Source organism: Podarcis cretensis (genome assembly GCF_951804945.1).
Source record: "Podarcis cretensis genome assembly, chromosome: 8".
In the NCBI taxonomy this organism is placed as follows: Eukaryota; Metazoa; Chordata; class Lepidosauria; order Squamata; family Lacertidae; genus Podarcis; species Podarcis cretensis.
Window position 1 is genome coordinate 84,692,771 of NC_137177.1, and position 9,552 is coordinate 84,702,322.

At 46.6% G+C, this 9,552-nt stretch overlaps 1 protein-coding gene across 1 annotated transcript in view; it reads right to left on the bottom strand.

Moving 5' to 3' along the window:
* Nucleotides 1-4,151, bottom strand: part of RPH3A (rabphilin 3A) — a 119,800-nt gene extending 115,649 nt beyond the window's left edge. Inside the window, exon 1 of the mRNA XM_079986949.1 lies at nucleotides 3,900-4,151. The gene's annotated coding sequence lies outside the window, so the exon portion shown is untranslated. The remainder of the gene's footprint in view (nucleotides 1-3,899) is intronic.
* Between the last annotated feature and the right edge of the window lie 5,401 nt (nucleotides 4,152-9,552).

The window sequence follows — 9,552 nt, forward strand, 5'->3', positions numbered from 1 at the left end:
CTTCCCTCGCGAAGGTTTTTTTTAATGGATCACCACATTTCAGCTTTCCGCAGGACGGCAGGTTTGGGGAGGGGGGAGCGAAAGCAGAGGCTGTAGCTCAGGGGGAGAACATTTTCCTTAAATGCGGAAAGTGCCTTATCCAATCCCTGATGGCGACCCCAGCCTGAAATTCCGGAGAGCTTCTGGCAGTCACTGTGTAGACGATACTGCGCTAGGTGGACCAATAATCCGACTCAGTGCATTATACTGTATATCCTAAAAGATCGTCCCAATGTGTCTCAGAAACCCCATCCCTCCTTCTTGCTAACTGTGAAGCCTTCCGTGGATATATATGGCTTCACAATATATATTTTGCAAAATCTTGGGGAACGTTCCGCCCAAATTCTGTCTAAATTTAGACGGCGTCCCTGCCCACAATTTTCTCTCTTGCAATGCTTTCATCCTCCGCCACCCCCAGGTCTCCTGCTGTCCCGCTGCCCCCGCCCCTAGGCTGCAGGCTGTTATCTCCTCAATCCTCCTTCCCAGCTCTCCAACTGCATTTTCTTGCATTCATCCCGTTTCTCTTCTCTGCGTGGGGCTTCCCTTGTGCTTGATCCGGAAGCTGCAGTTAGTGCAGAGTGCTGCAGCACGATTGCTGACAGAGTAGAACACATGTGCTCAGGAACCTTGCACCGTTTGGCTGTTCGCTGCCTGGCAGATTCAAAGTTCAGCTTGGGACCAGTTTACCTGTGAGATCAACACACCCCATAGATGCCCACTGAACTGCTTTGATCAGTGGAACCGGCGCTGTTACAGATGCCACATAGTACCCATTCCACTTTTGAAAGAAATTGATCTTTTGTGCTCTTTGGAACTCCCTGCCACTTGACAGCTGGCAGGCACCTTCACTATCTATTCTTCCCCCCCCCCCCAGCGCCTACTAAAAGCATTTTTTGTTCAGACAAGGCTACCCAGAAATGCAGAATGTTGCCGTGGTGGCTTAATCTGCTTTTAACTTATCACTTATTTTAATTATTTTTTAAAAAATATTTAATTGTTTTTAACCAGTGTGTGTGTGTGTGTTGTAAACCATATTGAGGTTTTTCCCTTTTTTTACAATCAGATAGGGTGTTTGTATGGCAGCCATGAAACTTTGTGGTCCCAATCTTAGGGATAGAAAACAGCCCCTTTAAAAACACACACACACAAAAAGGGACTTTGTTGCAGAGGGAATGACAACAGCTGCTGCTCCCCCCCCCCCCCTTTTGAATTCAAACACCTGCCAGTTTTCACTGCAAACTCCTGTTTAATGTTTAGGAATCAATACGAGAGAAACAGACGCAAGTAAGGGAATGTTAGCTGCATGGGGACAGAAACCGAATGGCCAAGTGTTACAGCCACAGGCAGTGGGAGAGGGGGCGCTTTGAGACTGACACCCTCTGGCTTCTGAACTGTAGTGCAACCAGCTAACTTCAGACCAGGGGTCAGCAAACTTCTTCAGCAGGGGGCCGGTCCACTGTCCCTCTTACCTTGTGGGGGGCCGGACTATATTTTGGGGAAAAACATGAACAAATTCCTATGCCCCACAAATAACCCAAAGATGCATTTTAAATAAAAGCACACATTCTACCTATGTAAAAACACCAGGCAGGCCCCACAAATAAGCCAGAGGTGCATTTTTAAAGAAAAGGACACATTCTACTCATGTAAAAACACCAGGCAGGCCCCACAAATAAGCCAGAGGTGCAGTTTAAATAAAAGCACACATTCTACTCATGTAAAAACACCAGGCAGGCCCCACAAATAACCCAGAGGTGCATTTTAAATAAAAGGACACATTCGACTCATGTAAAAAGACACTGATTCCCGGACCGTCCGCAGGCCAGATTGAGAAGGCGATTGGGCCGCATCCAGCCCACGGGCCTTAGGTTGCCTACCCATGCTTTAGACCCTGGGCTCAATAGGTTCACAATGATGCCCCTTTAAATAGCTTAGGGGGATTAAGGAAAAACTGCAACAATTTGTTGCAGACTCACCTGCAAAGTCATGGGCCAAGCCAGGAGCCCAGGACCAAAGGATAAGCCAGAATGGGAGGACAAACTAGGAGGCAGGACCACAGCAGAGTCCCGAGATACCCTTTGGGATCCTCACAACTCTGTGGAACGGTTGCACTGTTTGGGGTTTTTCAGTTTAGAGAAAAGGGAAGTAAGAAGCGAAATGTCAGAAGTAGATAAAACAATGTGTGGCACGGAGAAACGTTTTTCTCCCTCTCTCCTAATGCTTAAGACTCATGGAAACTGAATGCTGGAAGATTCAGGACAGAGAAAAGAAAATATTTCTTCCTGCTGCACTTAGTTAAACTGCGGAACTCCCTCCCACTGGATGCAGGGAACCTGAATGGCTTTAAAAGAGGACTGGGCAAATTCACAGAGAAGGAGAGGGCTCTTGATGGCAACTAGCCATGTTAGCTATGCTGTGCCCCCATAGTTGGAGGCAGCAATGCTTTCAAACTCCAAATTGCTGGGCGCCACAGGAGGGGAGAAGGAGGCCTGTGCTCAGGTCCTGTTTGCAGTTTTCCCACTGAGGCATCTGCTGGTCCCCAGTGAGAACAGGATCCTGGACTTAGATGGGCTGCTGGCCGGATCCAGCAGGCTCTTCTTATGTTCTTAATGCCACCTTGAAGTTGTGATAGGAATTTTGAGGTCTTAGATATACAGTGGTACCTCGGGTTAAGTACTTAATTTGTTCCGGAGGTCTGTTCTTAACCTGAAACTGTTCTTAACCTGAAGCACCACTCTAGCTAATGGGGCCTCCTGATGCTGCCGCGCCGCCAGAGCCCAATTTCTGTTCTCATCCTGAAGCAAAGTTCTTAACCTGAAGCACTATTTCTGGGTTAGCAGAATCTGTAACCTGAAGCGTATGTAACCCGAGGTACCACTATATGTTAAATGTTCATAATTGTACCAACCAAGCACATAGATCAGCTCAGGAAGACCGACCTGAAACCATTTTGATTCCCAAACTGAGCAAATGTTTTCTCTGCAAGGTCAAAGGAAAAGGGAAAAGCCTCCCCATTGTCTTTTCCTTCACAAATCCTGTCTTAAGGGCACATTTAAGATATGAATAGGGTGTGAGCCCGTGACTTGGCTCAGGAACTAAGTACTGTATTTATCATTACAAAAGACTGGCCAGGCTCCCCAGGCAATCCAATCAAGTGACCATTAAACAGGTACCTGGCAGACAGGAGGTAAACAAAGCACTCAGATTTCTGCTGTAGACCACCCATTCTGTGATGTATGTATGATGTTTCTGGGGGTGGTCTTGGACTCCAGGGAGGGAATTCAAAAGTCTATATAAGGGCTTGCACACCATTGTCCTGGGTTCCTCTTCCCTCCGTGTGGTGAGTGAGGACCCTGTTGTAACAGATCAATAAAGATCAGGCTTATTAGCTGCTTTGCTTCTCAATACAGTGGTGCCTCGCAAGACGAAAAGAATCCATTCCACGATTCTCTTCGTCTAGCGGTTTTTTCGTCTTGCGAAGCAAGCCCATTGACGGCTTAGCGGATTAGCGCTATTAGGGGCTTAGCGGCTTATCAGCTTAGCGGATAAGCAGTTTAGCGGTTTAGAAAAAGGGGGGGAAAGGGAATAAAAGTCGGAAAAACTCGCAAGACATTTCATCTTGCGAAGCAAGCCCATAGGAAAATTCGTTTTGCGAAGCGCCTCCAAAACGGAAAACCCTTTCGTCTAGCGGCTTTTTCGTCTTGCGAGGCATTCGTCTTGCGGGGCACCACTGTATTCTCTGGTTGGCCTCTGTTAATTTCTCCTACCAATAGGGAACCTACATAAGGACTCTATACGGGCTCTTGCATACCCCGTAAGGGGACAAAAGGGCAGATTTTTGTTTATAACAAAGTACCCACCTGAGCTCTGTTTCGCCCAAACACACCAGAGGCCTTGTCCTGCAGACACCCTTGCTTCTTCTTGCATTAATATTCAACTGCTGCTCCTTCAGTGTGCGTCGACTCTCTTCTCCCCAAGAACAGGGCGTCTGAAATTACTTGGCATCCTCCATAACAGATGAAGCATCGCTTGTCTTTGCTGAAGAACCTCCCCATGGGACTAGGAAAAGCAAGGGCATAGCAGGATGTCTGGAAGCCATGCAAGGTGTGGGGCGGGGGGGGGGCGTGGAGTAGAGGACAACAAATTTACAAGCAGTGCCAGATTAACGTATAAGTCAAACAAGCTATAGCTTAGGGCCCCACTCTCTTGGGGGCCCCAAAAAAATTAAAGGGGGAAAAAACCCCTGGATGTACATTTCCGAAATATAAAATAAAAAAACAAATAAAATAAAACCTACATGCAGGGAGGCAGTGGAAGACAGGAGTGCCTGGCATGCTCTGGTCCATGGGGTCACGAAGAGTCGGACACGACTAAACGACTAAACAACAACACATGCAGCAACAGTGTTTTGTGTTGTCTGGGCTCCTGTGATGTAAGTAATGGGCCCCGCCTGCTAGCCTGCTCCCTAAAAAATCACATATTTTGTTATGTGCAAATGGCTTTAGATACCTATTAGGCCAGTGGTGGCCAAACTTTTTTTCAAAGAGGGCCAGAATTGATGAAGTGATAAACAACCAGAGTTGTTGACCTTTTTACCTTTTTTTTAGGATTGAGGTTGTTGAGGTTTTTTTTAGGATTTTACCCCAGGAAATAAACTGCCACAGGTGTTGGATTAAACCGACTGGCAGGGTGGATCAGGCCACCAGAACAGACTTTGGACCTGCCTGTATTAGGTCCATAAATTACCATATGGCATATAAAAAAAAATTCCTTCCAGTAGCACCTTAAAGACCAACTAAGTTAGTTCTTGGTATGAGCTTTCGTGTGCATGCACACTTCTTCAGATACATCTGAAGAAGAAGTGTATCTGAAGAAGTGTGCATGCACACGAAAGCTCATACCAAGAACTAACTTAGTTGGTCTTTAAGGTGCTACTGGAAGGAATTTTTTTTGTTTTGACTATGGCAGACCAACACGGCTACCTATCTGTAACTGGACATATGGCATATATTCAACACAAAAAACAGTGACAATTTGTTGTTGACAAAAGACAGCTTGGCATATACAGTGGTACCTCGGGTTAAGAACTTAATTCATTCTGGAGGTCCGTTCTTAACCTGAAACTGTTCTTAACCTGAAGCACTACTTTAGCTAATGGGGCCTCCCACTGCCGCAGGAGCACAATTTCTGTTCTCATCCTGAAGCAAAGTTCTTATCCTGAAGCACTATTTCTGGGTTAGCGGAGGCTGTAACCTGAAGCGTCTGTAACCCGAGGTACCACTTTAAATGGCCCCATTACCTTCAGTAGCTTAGGGCCTCATCAAACCCAAATCCAGGCCTGGTTATAAGGCAGGATTCTGCAAAGCATTTGTGCAAAATTTCAGAGGCCTGATTATGCTTTCTCCCACCCTGCCCATCCAGATACCGTGAGAGGCTAATGAGAATTAGGCACCATCAGGATTTCCTGATAGCTGTGGTTCCTGCATTACAGGGGTTGGTCTATATGGCCCCTGGGTTCCTTTCAACTCTTCAGATTCTATGCTCCCAATATCCACCCTTCCTTCCCCACAGGTGGGCAGGGTTTGCGGCACCGAGCGGAGCTCACCTGGGCAGGTGCCACCCATCTGCTTGAGCTGGCCTTTGACCCGCCCTCGGCCAGGGAAGACAATGGATGGCCGGCCGGGGGTGGGCCTAAGGCGAAAAGAAAAGAGGCTGACTCCTTGGCTCAAGCCCCTTTGCTGTTCTTCCTTCAGATTCGATGCTCCCAAAGCATTTCTTGTTATGCCTTTGCCAAGTGTCAGGTCTCATCGCTGCACACAAGACCCGGCTCTCCTTTGAAGCAGCTTTTCAAAAGGAAATCTATGCGTGGTTTGACACCTCAGTGGAACTGGGTTGCTGTCCTCCCCCACCCCCCAACACAGGATTTTGCTTTTCTGTTGTCAATTAGGAACTCACAGCAGCTATTTTCATGAGACTTAGCCTAGAAAAAGGATTTGGCATCTCTCCGTTTCTCATGAATAAGGAAGGTGGGGCCATTCCCCCCACCACCACCACATCATGCTGCTCCCCCTGCAAGGATGTGTTACGGAAATCCTAAGGTCTCACATATATACAAATCATATGTTCATAAATGCACAAGGCAAACATATTCATAAGTATATAAACCACAGGTCTGAAATATTACAGGAGAACAATCCTGAAGCCATTTTGGACTCTTCCAGCCACCTCAAAAATTCTCTGCAGTGAGGAAGGAAATGGGGAAACCTCCCTGTTATGTACTGAAGTTCTCACCCTGGGCCAGCAGGGGGATACTGTAGATAGTTTTCACTCAGGTCCACATATGCAAATAAGGGATTGAAAGTGACGTTCAGTGACTGGATAGTTACAGAAAGTGGTTACTGTTGCGTTGTAGTGGAGCTCTATATAAACAGGCTGGCTGAACCCTTCAGTTCAGTTCAGTTCTGTTCTGTTCTGTGAATAAACAAGAGCTGTTTGAAGAATCGCTGTGTCGTCTGATATGTTCACCCACAACTTAACACTCCCCATTGTCTCTTTGCTCACAAATCCTGTCTTAAGGGCATATTTGTGTATGAATAGGGTGAGCCTGGATTCAGGAACTAAGTATTTAGTATCTCAAAAGGAATGCCCAGGCTGCCCAGGTAAAGCAATCAAGTGACCATTATCAGTGTCCTGCCAAACGGGATTTCTGCTGTGGCCCGCCTCCTCCTGTGATGTATGTATGATGTTTTGGGGGGTGATCTTGAGCTACAGGGTGGGCAAGTTCAAAAGTCTACATAAGGGCTTGCACACCATTGTTCTGGGTTCCTCCTCCCTCTTGCGTGGACGTGTGGATCCAGAATTGGCCTCCACAGTCACTTACGGACCCATTGTTAAAGCCGTGTTTATGGAAAACAATCTTACTCGGCTACGAGGGATAGCCAGAGAAGAAAAAAAAGCAACAGCTGTAATAAAGATCAGGCTTAATAGCCTCTTTGACCATGGTTGGTCTCTGTTTCCTTCCTCCGACCGATAGGTAACCTTTTAGGTTCTTATACGGGTTTCCCGATGAGCCTCCTACAGGCAGGGAAACAGGTTTACTGAATTCCCTTTTTAGTTGTTTTGTCTATAATATTGAGTGCATCCCAGATTCCAGGCAGGGAAAGATTTCACAGATGCCTACACCTTTCCAGAGTGTCGTTCTTTGGAATGAACATAAATGAAGATGGCGGTGACTTGAGGACATATAGTTTTTGTTTTTCATTATTTAGTTCATATTATTGATTGCCAGAAAGAAATTAAAAACCTCAAAGCAACCTGTTCATAGGATGGAGGGGTTTGCCAGCATTAATATTGCCGCTTCCCTGTTAGGTTTTCAGGGAAGCCGTAGGCTCACAGCTTGGGTTCCAGCTCAGAGCAAGCCTGCATCTCTGTTCCCTCAGCTTCTAGCTGCACCCCAGTGGAAATAAATTGTATAAATTGTGTTTACAGTAGGAGCATCCAGACGCTCAGGCATGATGGCTGGAGGTGCAGGGAGTCACTTCACAGGTGATCGAGTGAGTCATGGGGCCAGAACCCAGTTTTGCATTCTGGATCCTGTGATAGGAATTTTATGGTCTTAGATATATGGCAACGTTCATAACCACACGTACATAGATCAGCACAGGAAAGCCAACCTGGAACCATTTTGATTCCTAAACTGAGCAAATGTTTCTCTGCATGTCAAAATGGAAAAGCCTCCCCATTGTCTCTTCCTTCACAAATCCTGTCTTAATCTGTGCTTGAATAAGGGTGTGAGCCTTATCATTACAAAAGACTGGCCAGGTCCCCCAAGAAATCCAATCAAGTAACCTGCCAGACGCAGGTGGCGCTGTGGGTTAAAGCCTCAGCGCCTAGGACTTGCCGATCGAAAGGTCGGCGGTTCGAATCCCTGCGGCGGGGTGCGCTCCCGCTGCTCGGTCCCAGTGCCTGCCAACCTAGCAGTTCGAAAGCACCTCCGGGTGCAAGTAGATAAATAGGGACCGCTTACCAGCGGGAAGGTAAACGGCGTTTCCGTGTGCGGCTCTGGCTCGCCAGAGCAGCGATGTCACGCTGGCCACGTGACCCGGAAGTGTCTCCAGACAGCGCTGGCCCCTGGCCTCTTAAGTGAGATAGGCGCACAACCCCAGAGTCTGTCAAGACTGGCCCGTACGAGCAGGGGTACCTTTACCTTTACCTTTAACCTGCCAGACAGGAAATAAACAAAGCGACAGGAGAAAACAACATGCAAATGTTCTGTTTTAGATCCGCCTTATCTGAGGGGTGGTCTTAGGTTACACCCCTTCTCTGATGTATGCATAATGTTTCTGGGGGTGGTCTTGATCTACAGGATGGGAATTTCAAAAGTCTTTATAAGCCCTTGCACAGCATTTTTGTGGGTCCTCCTCCTTTCCTGCATGAGAGGGGAGCACCCTGTTGCAACAGATCAATAAAGATCAAGCTTACTAGCTGCTTTGCTTCTCAATATTCTCTGGTTGGCCTCTGTTATTTTCTCCTACCAATAGGGAACCTATGTAAGGACTCTATATAGAGCTATATGGGCTCTTGGATACCCCATAAGGGAAAAGGGCATATTTTTATTTACAACAATCCCACCCACCCACCCTCGCCACTACCCACCCCCACCCCCAAAAAATCCACAAAGAATTAGTATAGTTGATGCATGTAGCAGCCCACACAAGAGACACGTGGAGACAGTGATGCCAAAAGGCTCAGTCACAACCATCTGGCTAGCAAATTCACAACGAAGGATAACTTCACAGAAATTGTAATGAAAAACCTGAACTCTCGACTTTGCTTATTTCCCCCTCCCTCCCAATCTACTTTCCTTTTGTGTTGTGTCTTTTAGACTGCGAGCCTGAGGGCAGGGACTGTCTTTTCCTTCTTCCTTTTATTTGCAAGCTGCTGTGTGAGACTTTTTCAGCCCAAAAGCAGGATTGTGCATTTTTTTCAGACAAAACTCGCAGTAAATAAATAGAAATCGTCTTTCCTTTTATACATTTAATAAACGAAGTGTATGGACCACCAGCAAGACAAACATCATTCCAGACAGATCTACTCCCTTGAACAGGAATCTACTAACTTGAAATGGTTTTTCACTCAGTTTTGAACAACGGAGGCCAATTGTACTGATTGCTTTTATTGCTAAACAAAGAAGTTTACAATGAAAGCTGTATATTTAAACAGTACATGCTCAGGGGCAGATGGGGCTCGTCAACCATATAAGGTAGCCAATCCAGGAGAAGGGAAACTCTCATCCTAAACCACTGCTGTCTTGCAGGTGAAATAAAAAAAATAAAGTCTTATATATATAATAAATGTTCATGGATATGCCAGACAAAAGGTAAAGGGACCCCTGGCCATTAGGTCCAGTCGTGGCTGACTCTGGGGTTGTAGTGCTCATCTCACTTTATTGGCCGAGGGAGCCAGTGTACAGCTTCTGGGTCATGAGGCCAGCATGACAAAGCCGCTTCTGGC